General features: G+C 41.8%; 1 pseudogene; it reads right to left on the bottom strand.

The window, feature by feature from the left end:
- Positions 1–5144: 5144 nt before the first annotated feature.
- LOC109440879 (tubulin alpha-1A chain) lies at positions 5145–6380 on the bottom strand (annotated as a pseudogene).
- Between the last annotated feature and the right edge of the window lie 4278 nt (positions 6381–10658).

Here is a 10658-nt window from a genome sequence, read left to right as displayed (position 1 = left end):
GGAACTGGTTAGACCAGGGGTGTCCAAACTTTTTTCAATGTTTTTCACCAAGGGCCATATGCGGTAAAATACACAAACAGCCGGGCCACTCCCTCGAGGTGAAGTACATATTGCCTCACCTGGTTTATTTAAGTAAACTAAATATATTTTTGGAATTTGCTGCGGGCCAATTGACAATGGTTTGCGGGCCGCAGTTGGCCCGCGGGCCGCCGTTTGGACACCCCTGGGTTAGACAATAAGAGTTCTTCACCTAATTGTTAGTTCTTAACATAATTCAGGTAACGCGAAAGGGCTGAAATCTGGCAGACTTCAGGAACTTTTGAAATTGCCCAAAGGTTAAGGCAGCCTGGATGACCCGTTACGTCTTGTCTGACATGGGGATTCAGTGCCACCCCTTCACTAATTAGAGCAGGAAACTCCCATGGGACCTCCTTTGACTCTACAAACTGACGCATTGAACTCTTCGGAAGGACAGATGCCAAGTAGGCACTAGAACAGCCATGCTTACCCAATACGGCATTTCTTTAGCTATTGCCTCTGTGTTTGGAGCTACCCTGGGCCCTCTGCCATGTTAACTCCAGGAGAGCAGAGTTTTATCTGGCTTGTTGGCTCTTGCAGCCCTAGAATCTCAATTACTGTCTGGAACATAGTAGGTATTCAATAGATACTTAAATGAATAGATGAAATTAGGTACAAGAAACCAGCTGCTTGAACAGGCAGTAAGGGAATTGGGAAAAGTGTAATGAATTTGGAGTCCAAGTCCTGGTATGTTACTCAGTACCATGTTTCCCCGAAAATAAGACCAGGTCTTATATTAATTTTTGCTCCAAAAGACGCATTAGGGCTTATGTTCAGGGGATGTCATCCTGAAAAATCGTGCTAGGGCTTATTTTCCGGTTAGGTCTTATTTGCGGGGAAACACGGTATTATGTGAGCTTTAGGCTAAATATACTCTTCCAAGCCTCTATCTGCTCATGAGAAAGAGAGACAATACCTCACAGGGCTGTAGTTATTAAATATACATAATGAAAAGAAATCATTGTTTTGTAAACATTTGAATCAGAAAAGGACAAAGATGAAAATAAAATTCTATGTATACATGGAAAATTTATATATGACAAAGTTGTTATATTAATCATTTGGAAAGGAGTGGATGGTTAGATAGAAGATGCTGGAAAGTAGGCTCATTAAAAGAGAAACATTTTGGATCCCTGTCTCATACCATATACAAAGGTTAATTCCATTTTAATGAATGATACGAGTGTAAAAGAAAGCCAATAGAAGCAGCCATTAGCTACTAGATATTATAATATATACACAACTGGTCCTTGAACAATGTTTTAGTTCAACAGCATTTCATTATAATATTGATGAGAAAAAACAACTTGCTCCTTGGAAGGGACCACTGTCTGTGTGGAGTTTGCATAGCTTTCCCATGTCTGTGTGGGCTTTCTCCAGGGACTCTGTTTTCCTCTCACACCCCAAAGATATGCATATGTGGTGAATGGCGTGTCTACATGGTCCTAGTCTGAGTAAGTGTGGGTGTCTGTGTGAGTGGTCCTGTGATGGCAGGGCGTCCTGTCCAGCGTGGGTCTTCCCCTTGGTCCTGAGTTGTCAGGAGAAGCTCTGGCCACTGCATTCCTGACCTGGAATAAGCAGGTTGGAAAATAATGATCTGACTTGTTTTTATTAATGTTTCTGAAATGTATGTATAGCTCACATTTATTCCAATGTTTCATATTAGAGGTGTTTTGGGTCTCTGTTTAGAAGTTTGGTGATGTTTTTGTGACCAGAAATACGCTGTAAGAACTTAAATTCTTATTTGTATCAGTTAGCCTAAGGTAAAATTGATTTCATCATACATTGTTTTCTTTAGAAGTGGAAGTTTCCAAGAACTTTTGGATGACATTAAGGGAGGACTTGCCGTATTTGAAATCTAGATGAAGCCTGAACAAATATAAATGTCACCATTGGAACAATAAGTAATAGAAAATTAGAATAGGTCAACAAATAAAGGAACTGAAATGCTAATAAAGGGTTTTTCTTTACCCCATACATTAAAAAAAACCTCTCTAGTCGTAGAGGTTTTACTGGGAAGTTCTATCAATATTTCAAGGAACGTTCCCTGCTGCCTTCTTTTCTGGTCCCTATAACACATTCTCACATTGTTCTACGCACTTTTCCTCTCATACCCCTCAAACGCTCCATTTTCCAAATTTGTTGGACTTTCTACTCCCTCAGCCCAAGCTCTCACTTATTCAGGTAGCTGACTTCTACAGAGGTTTGTTGGAAGCTTTTAACTGAACTCAGTCATGCTCATGTATCAATGACTAGTAGACCTTTAAGCAGTCCAGAGTTATTTGCATTGTAAAAAAAACCAGATGCTTGTTAACCCAAATGCATCTTTGATTTTCACGGAGGCAGCAGAGCCAAATCAAAAGGAAAGTTTCCTGTAAGGGTGGGAAAATATTGGGTCAGAGGGGCCACTTTACGAATAGTCAAGTCCTGCTCGGGAATCTTTCCTCTGATCAAGTCTCCTAAAAATATTGGAGACTGGTTTTCATGGTTGATTTCATTCCTTCACTCAGGATCCCATAGATCCTCTATGCATCAGCATTTGTTCCCCACCCCACCCCCAATGGTTTCCATGGTGGCAGTCGTTGCCATGGAGAGGTGTCAAAGCTGCCTTTTGTAACCGTGGGTTTATCTACAAACTGAAGATGGTCTCGCCTAAAAAAAGATGAATAAGTAAATAAAAGAGAGTAAAATAAATATAAATTAGGGTTCAAGTCACTTGTTTTCCTAAACGTCTTTGGTCAGCAATACCGTTGAACCTGGACTTTCCTTACAGCCTATCAGTGCATGGCTGTGTTGTGATGCGAAAGGGATGCTGGAAATGTCTGGAAACTAGGGCAGGTCTAAGCAGGCAGGGGCTCAGGTCCAGAGGTCAGCTGGGGCAGCAAGGAGCAGTTATCTGGACCAGTGTTAATTGTCTCAGCTCAAAGGAATCTGCATTCTACCTCTTTTATTCTTTGACAGGAGGTGGATGATAATGGTTAGACACCACGTATGAACCTTGAAATTGTTAAGGCTAGAAACAGAGGCTGGGGTTTTCTCATAGGGATGGAGAAACTAAGGGTACACTTTAAAAGTAAAGATATCTTTACTTCTGCCCTGGTCATTATCCCAAGACAACCTCAGTGGGGTTATTGTGGAGCCAATGAAAACCTCAACTATTTTTTAGGAGGGAGAGCATTCTATCACCACCTCAACAACTCATCCTCTTTCTTCTGTCAGAGATATCAGTCCTACTGTCTGTCCTGTGTCCTGTTTTAGACAAACACATCTTTCTTTTCATGACTAGGCTACCCCAAACTCTCTACACAGGCTTCTTTTTGACCCACTCAGAAAAAGCTTCTCAGAAATGGGGCTTCACGACACCTTCAGTTCATTTTGCTGGTGACCGCACTGCTGCTGTCTCTTCCTCCTTCAAGGCAGGCTTCTTCCTTAATAGTTCTCCTTCCTCCACTCTTCCTTCTCTTTCTTCCTCTTCCTCTTCCCCTCCTCCTCCTTCTTCTTTATTAAGCAGTTTTATTGAAGTTTAATGGACACACAATACATTACACGTATGTAAATCATGTAATTTGATGTTTTGATATGTGACGTCATCATGAAACTGAAATCATCGCCACAATTAAGACAGTGAACATATCACTCACCTCCAAAAGTTTCCTCGTGTCCCTTTGTAATTAATTCTTCCTGTTGGCCTCTCTTCAGGCAACCACAGGTCTGCTTTCTACACGATAGATTAGTCGGCATTTTCTAGAATTGTATGGAAGTGGAATGTATGTACATATGTTCTCTTTTTTGTTCACATTCTTTCAAACAACATAATTATTTCGAAGTTGATCCATGTTTTTGCAGGTATGAGTAGCTCATTCCTTTTTGTTGCTGAGTAGTACTCATTGTATGGATATATCATCACTTGTTTATACAGGCACTTGATGCACTTTGAGTTGTTTCCAGTTTGGGGCTATTACAAATAAAGCTATGAGCATGTGTGTACAGGTCTTTGTATGGACATGTGCTTTTATTTTTCATCTATCTATCTATATATCTATATCTATATCTACATATCTATCTATAGATAGATAGATAGATAGATAGATAGATAGATAGATAGATAGATAGATAATCTGGATCATATAGTAGATGCATGTTTAACATTTTAAGAAACTGCCAAACTGTTTTCCAAAGTGGTTGTACCATTTTACATTCCCACAAATAATGTATGAGAATTCCAGTTGTTCCACATCCTTACCAGCACTGGTTATGGTCAGTCTTTTCAATTTTAGTCACTGTAACAGGTATGTCATGGTATCTCGTATTTTAATTTGCACTGACTTAATGACCGATGACCTTGACATATTTTCATGTGCTGACTTGCCCTTCATATATTTTCTTTGGTAAAGTATCTGTTCAAATCTTTTCCCCATTTTAGGGGACATTGTTTTCTTTTTGAATTTTGGTGGTTCTTTATGTATTCTGGGTATAAATGATCAGAAATATAATTTGAAAATACTTTCTGCCAGTCTATGGTTTGACTTCTCATTCTCCTAATGGTGTCTTTTGAAGAGCTGAAGTTTACAATTTTAATGAAATACAATTTATCTATTTGTTCCTTTATGCATGTAGTATTCATATAATATTTTAGTAATGTTTATAAGAAAATTTTCTCTTATGTCTTTTCTGGAAGTTTTATAGTTTTAGGTTTTACTTTTAAGTCTATGATTCGTCTTAAGTAATTTTTTTACATGGTGTGAGGCATTGATCAACATTCATTTTTTGACATATAGATATTTAATTATTTCTGCTCTCTCTCTCTCTCTCTCTCTCTCTCTCTCTCTCTCTTCCTTCCTTCCTTCCTTTCTGTCTTTCATAAGACAGGAACTAGTTTATCCAAACCGATCAGAGAAGTGACAGGTTGGGTCTGTAACAAAGCGTCATGTTTTAAAGCATAGGCTAGTAATTGTATATGAGAATATACACTGCTACATACAAATGTACTGATCAGACCACAACTTTCCAATGCTTAAAACAGAATAAGCTTCCCACAAAAGCAGCACCTTTGTGACACATTAACTTTAGTATTCCTCTCCTTCTTCCTCACTTTCTCCTTCAACAGAATCCACACCAACCTCCTCACAATCTTCTCAAGGGCAGCCATGTCCTCACGGGCCTCAGAAAACCCTCCTTCATCCACGCTATCACCCATGTACCGGTGAACAAAGGCACACTCGGCATAAATCAGGTCAAATTTGTGGTCCAGGCACGCCCAGGCCTCAGCACCAGCTGTGATGTTTCTCAGCATGTACACAGCTTTCTGTGCTTTGGCCACAGTGGGATGCTGGTAATTAATGTCAACTTTGAAGCCAGTAGGGCACCAGTCCACAAACTGGATGATACGCTTGGTCTTGATGGTGGCAGTGGCAGCATTGACATCTTTGGGAACCACGTCACCACAGTACAACAAGCAGCGAGCCATGTATTTACTGTGGCAAGGGTCACATTTCCCCATCCAGTTGGCTGGCTCAAAACACACATTGGTGATCTCGGCTACAGAAAGCTGCTCCTTATAGGCTTTCTCAGAAGAGATGGCATATGTGGCCAGAAAGAAGTGGATGCAGAAATAGGGCATGAGGTTGGTCTGGAATTTGGTCAGATCAACATTTAGGGCTCCATCAAATCTGAGGGAAGCAGTGATGGAGGACACAAGTTGACCTATCAACCTATTCAGGTAAGTATAGGTTGGTGGTCAATATCGAGGTTTCTACAACAGATGTTATAAACGGGCTGCTTGTTAACCATGAACGTACAGAGTGCTCCAGGGTGGTGTGGGTGGTGAGGATGGAGTTGTAGGGCTCAACTACAACTGTGGAAACTTGGGGAGTTGGATAAATGGAGAACTCTAGCTTTAACTTCTTGCCATAATTGACAGAAAGACGTTCCATCAGCAGGGAGGTGAACCCAGAACCAGGTCCCCCACCAAAGCTGTAGAAAACCAGGAAGCCCCGAAAATCTGTGGGCTGGTCAGCCAGTTTCCGAATTTAGTCCAAGACAAGGTCATTGATCTCCTTGCCCATGGTGTAGTGCCCCCGGGCATAGCTATTGGCAGCATCTTCCTCGCCTGTGATGAGCTGCTTGGGGTGGAACAGCTGGTGGTAGATGTCAGTGCAAACTTCATCAATGGCCGTAGGTTCCAGGTCTACAAACACTGCCCTGGGCACATGCTTGCCAGTGCCTGTCTCACTGAAGAAGGTGTTGAAGGGGTCGTCTCCTTCCCCAGTGGTCTTGTCTCTTGGCATCTGGCCTTCAGGCTGATATTGTGGTCCAGGCAGTGGAGCTCCCAGTCGATACTGCTGACCTGGACACCATCCTTGAAAAGACTCTCTCTTTTCCATAGAATTGCCTTAGCACCTTTGTAAAAAAACAAGTTTTCTGTATATGTGTAGCTTTATTTCTGGACTCTCTGTTTCATTGATCTATTCGTCTATTTTGATGTCAACATCACACTCTCGATTACTGTAGCTTTATAATAAGTCTTGAAGCTGGGCACTGATAGTTTCCCAACCTTGATTTTTTTCTAAAGTTGTTTTAGCTATTCATTTGCATTTTCATGTAAATTTTAGAATCAGCTTGTTGTCAATTTCTACAAAAAGTTTGCTGAGATTTTGGTAGGGATTACATTGATGTTATGGATCTGTTTGAAGAGAATTGATATCTTAATTTTGAGTTTTTCAATCCATCTTCTCCAGTTCTTAATTTGAATTAGAACACTTTTTACACTGAATTCAGTGTTTTACTGTTGGCTTTCTACTGACAAAATGATTTCTTTAGGGAGCCATGGTTTACTCTTTCTGAATATATAAAAAATTTTTTTGGATAGAATAATTTCAAGCAAATACACAATTATTTATTCACAATGGCATTTTTATTTTCAAAAATGTGAAACATGAACATTAAAAGATGTCAAGATACCACTTTAGATGGTGTAGTGGATGTGTGGGGGGCCACCCACATGCCTCCTTTAGGACCGAAACACTCATTCTCCAGCTGCTGGGAGTGTTGGCAGTTGAGGGCTCCAGGAATAGTCTTCAGTCAATCAAGGGGCTCAAGGTCACAGCCCCTCCCCAGGGTCAGTACATGTTCAATAACTAGTTGATCAGGTCCCACCTCCTTGCCCCAAGACCTGACGACTCTGAAGGGCCACAGAAGATGCAGATCCTGATGGGATCAGCCGTGGCCTTGGTTGCATTGTCGTACAACTCTTGCCCTACCCAGTCCAGCAGCCTTCACTCCCCCACAGGTGTTGGTCCTGAGAGTGCTCCCCAGTGAAATTCTGCATGCAAATCTCCATCTCAGACAGAGTCTGTCTCCCAGGGAATCCAACAAAGACAGGTGATTATTTCCCAGCCAGCTTGCAATTAATTCACAGGCTTAAAGGAGTGTAGACAGAGAACCCCAGGTCAGCCCTGGAGGCTCACAGATGAGATGTAGGGAAAACAGGAAGCCAATTATTACTGGCCTGCTATGACGGGTAGCTTATGGCTAATGGCACTTTCCTTGTTCCGAGGTGCTTTCCCTTTCACACACAGCACTCTTTGAAACCACCCAGAGACTGGGAGGAGATGAGCGAGGTGTTTTCCCTTTCACACGTCACCATCGTCACCATCGCTGTTTAAAATCACTCTGATGTGGGAAGAGGAGAAAGCACCGGGCAGGCTTCTGCCTTCTCAGTGTGGCAGGGGCATGTGGGAGAGAGGGGTTGTGGGAAGAGGGTGACTTTCCATACATGCCAAGTGAAACAGCACAGAAAGACTCGCCCAGCTGGGAACAGGGTATCACAGAACTGGGAGTGCTCAGGGGAGCAACCACGGAAAGGGGTGGTGACTCACTTTATAACTTTCTGAACTCCCGTTTCACAAGGGCGGGAGTGTGAGATGGGAAGTAGGAGGACATAGTACCAAAACCTACCATTAAACATTTCTGAGACAAACATAGTTGTATTCACCTATTGATGCTAATGAAACCCAGAGTGGTCAGAACTGACAGGTGGGCAACCAGAAGCCTAATGAACGGATTTCCTAATTGCTCTTTGCCACAGACATCAGCCGACATTCGGTCTTCCACCTTGACATAAATCTTGTCCTACTCTTTCCCAATAATACGTGCCTCACAGAGTCACTCCACATTTTAAAAAAAAATTAGAATAGGGCCTTTATTTTTAAAAATTTATTGGGGTGACAATTGTTAGTAAAGTTACATAAATTTCAGGTGTACGATTCTGTATTGCATCCTCTATAAATCACATTGTGTGGTCACTACCCAGAGTCAGTTCTCCTTCCATCACCATATATTTGATCACCTTTACCCTCATCTACCACTTAGGGCCTTTAAAAACAACGTTAGGCTAGCTCATGTACGCCAGTTTATACAACAGACATATTTTTGTAAATTTAATTATATAATAGTGACTAATAAATTAATTGTATTACAAAGTCCTTTCACCATGTTCCCTCATTTGGCATTTGCAACCATCTATATGGTAGGTATTGTTATGCTCATAAAAATACCTCCTCTTGCAGAAGAGAAAACTCAAGTTCCAAGAGATCAGTGGTTGGTACAGGGGCCCTAGGTAAGTAGATGAGCTTGGACTTAAACTTGGGTCTACAGACACTAACGCCTGTGTTCGTCCCTTAAAAGCACCAAATGAACTTTCAGAAGACTCTTATAATGAGTTTGTTTGTCCTATGCATAAATCTGGATATCCTATTACGAGGTGGGGGCCACCTGCTTTCTTTGAAGAAACACCTATTTCAAGACTTTCTCATAAGAAAATGGAAAATGAAGAAATAATCTTTCTGGTGCTAAGGTATGTGGGGGATTGGCAGACACCAAAATTTTCAAACTTGTTCAACTGGCTTGTGGTTGGATACCAGAATCATGTGCATTCCTGAAGAGTGGCATAGAGGTGTTTTACCAGTAGAACCACCTCTCATGGTGAGAGAGGACACTATGTGAGGAGAGGAATAGCTACAGGAAGTGGAGAGGCTATGGAGGAGGGAGCCGAGGTGAGGCCTGGACGCTCTTCAGCGGTCACTCAGTAAAGACAAGACCAGAGGGTTCTGAGAGTAATAGAGGACCCCGCGTGAAACCAGGCCCTTTCTAGTCCTGTTTTATTTAACCCTCACTGCACTGCTATGAGATGTTTTCCCCTCCTTTATTTCAAATGTGGAAACTGAGGCTGTACTTCAGTTCAACTGTGCTTGTGTTCCAATCTAGTCCCAACTCCTCTTTCTTAGTAACTTCGCTGGCAGAGAGATCTTCAGAAAGAGAGTGGCTTAGGCTGAACACTCTGATGAATGATTCATGCTCTGATAGGTGTGACTAAGAGTTACTTAATGTGTTGCATTTTAGGAGAGGAAGTCAGTTACAAGAACAATGTAATGATCCCATACCTCATTGCGGTAGCATTCTTTATTTTGTTTCAGGCGGGTGGACTTTCTGGATGCTGCTCGATTGACATCAGTTAGATCAGTGCATTCCCAACTTTAGTGCACGTACAAACCACCTGTTGATCCTGTTAAACTTGACTCTGACTCGGTAGGTGTGGGGTGTTCTAACAAGCTTCCATGGGGCGCTAACATTTGAATAGAGGACCTGGGTGACCACCAACCTACATCCAGCCATGCACCCAGGAAGGAGCTGAGGTACATCTTTCTTGGAGTCCCTTTGACATACTCTTCATCCTGCCATTGCAGCACTTAAGACATTTGTGCTCTGATTATTTGTTTAGAAGCCAGCTTCTCTATCGCACTGAGAGCTCTCACAAAGCAGCCACTGTGTCCTGTTCGCCTCAGTGTTCATCTCGGTTTCCACCTCTCTTCACTTCAGCACTTTCTTGGCACAAAGAAGGCACTTAATGTTGGATGATGAGCAGCCACCGTCTGTCCTGAAGGTGGTCAGATGAGATCATAAACTCTGAGTGCTCTTACAAGGCCCCCCTGTTCTTGTTTGGCCACATGGTGTAAACCAGTGCTTTTCAACCCTGACTGTAGTTTAGAGGAATGTAAAAAAATACTGATACCCAGGTACACTTCAGGTTCTGATTTAAATGAACTGTTTTGGGACTTACTTATGGATGATTTTAAAAGCCTTTGAAGCTCTTACAGCTTAACAATAGAAAGACAAATAAGCCACCTAAAAAGTAGGCAAAAAGAGTCGGACAGACAATTCTCTGAAGAAGACATACAAATGGCCGATAAGTACATGAAGAAATGTGCAAAATCATAAGTCATTGGTGAATCAAAGTCACAGGGAAATACTACTTTACACCTAATAGGATGGCTATAATTTCTTTTTTTAAAAAAAGGACAAAAAGAAAAGTAGTGTTGGAGAAGATGTGGAGAAATCAGAACCCTCATACACGGCTGTCCTGTAAAACGATGCCGCTGCTTTGGAAAACAGTGTGGTGGTTCCGCAAAAAGTTAAACATGAAGTTACCATATGCCCCAGCAACGTCACGCCTCGGTATATACCCAAGAGAACTGAAAACATGTGTTCCCGTAAAAACTTGTACATGAATGTTCACAGCAGCA

Source organism: Rhinolophus sinicus, linkage group LG09, assembly GCF_036562045.2.
Source record: "Rhinolophus sinicus isolate RSC01 linkage group LG09, ASM3656204v1, whole genome shotgun sequence".
Lineage (NCBI taxonomy): Eukaryota > Metazoa > Chordata > Mammalia > Chiroptera > Rhinolophidae > Rhinolophus > Rhinolophus sinicus.
This window is presented reverse-complemented; position numbering and strand designations above follow the sequence as displayed.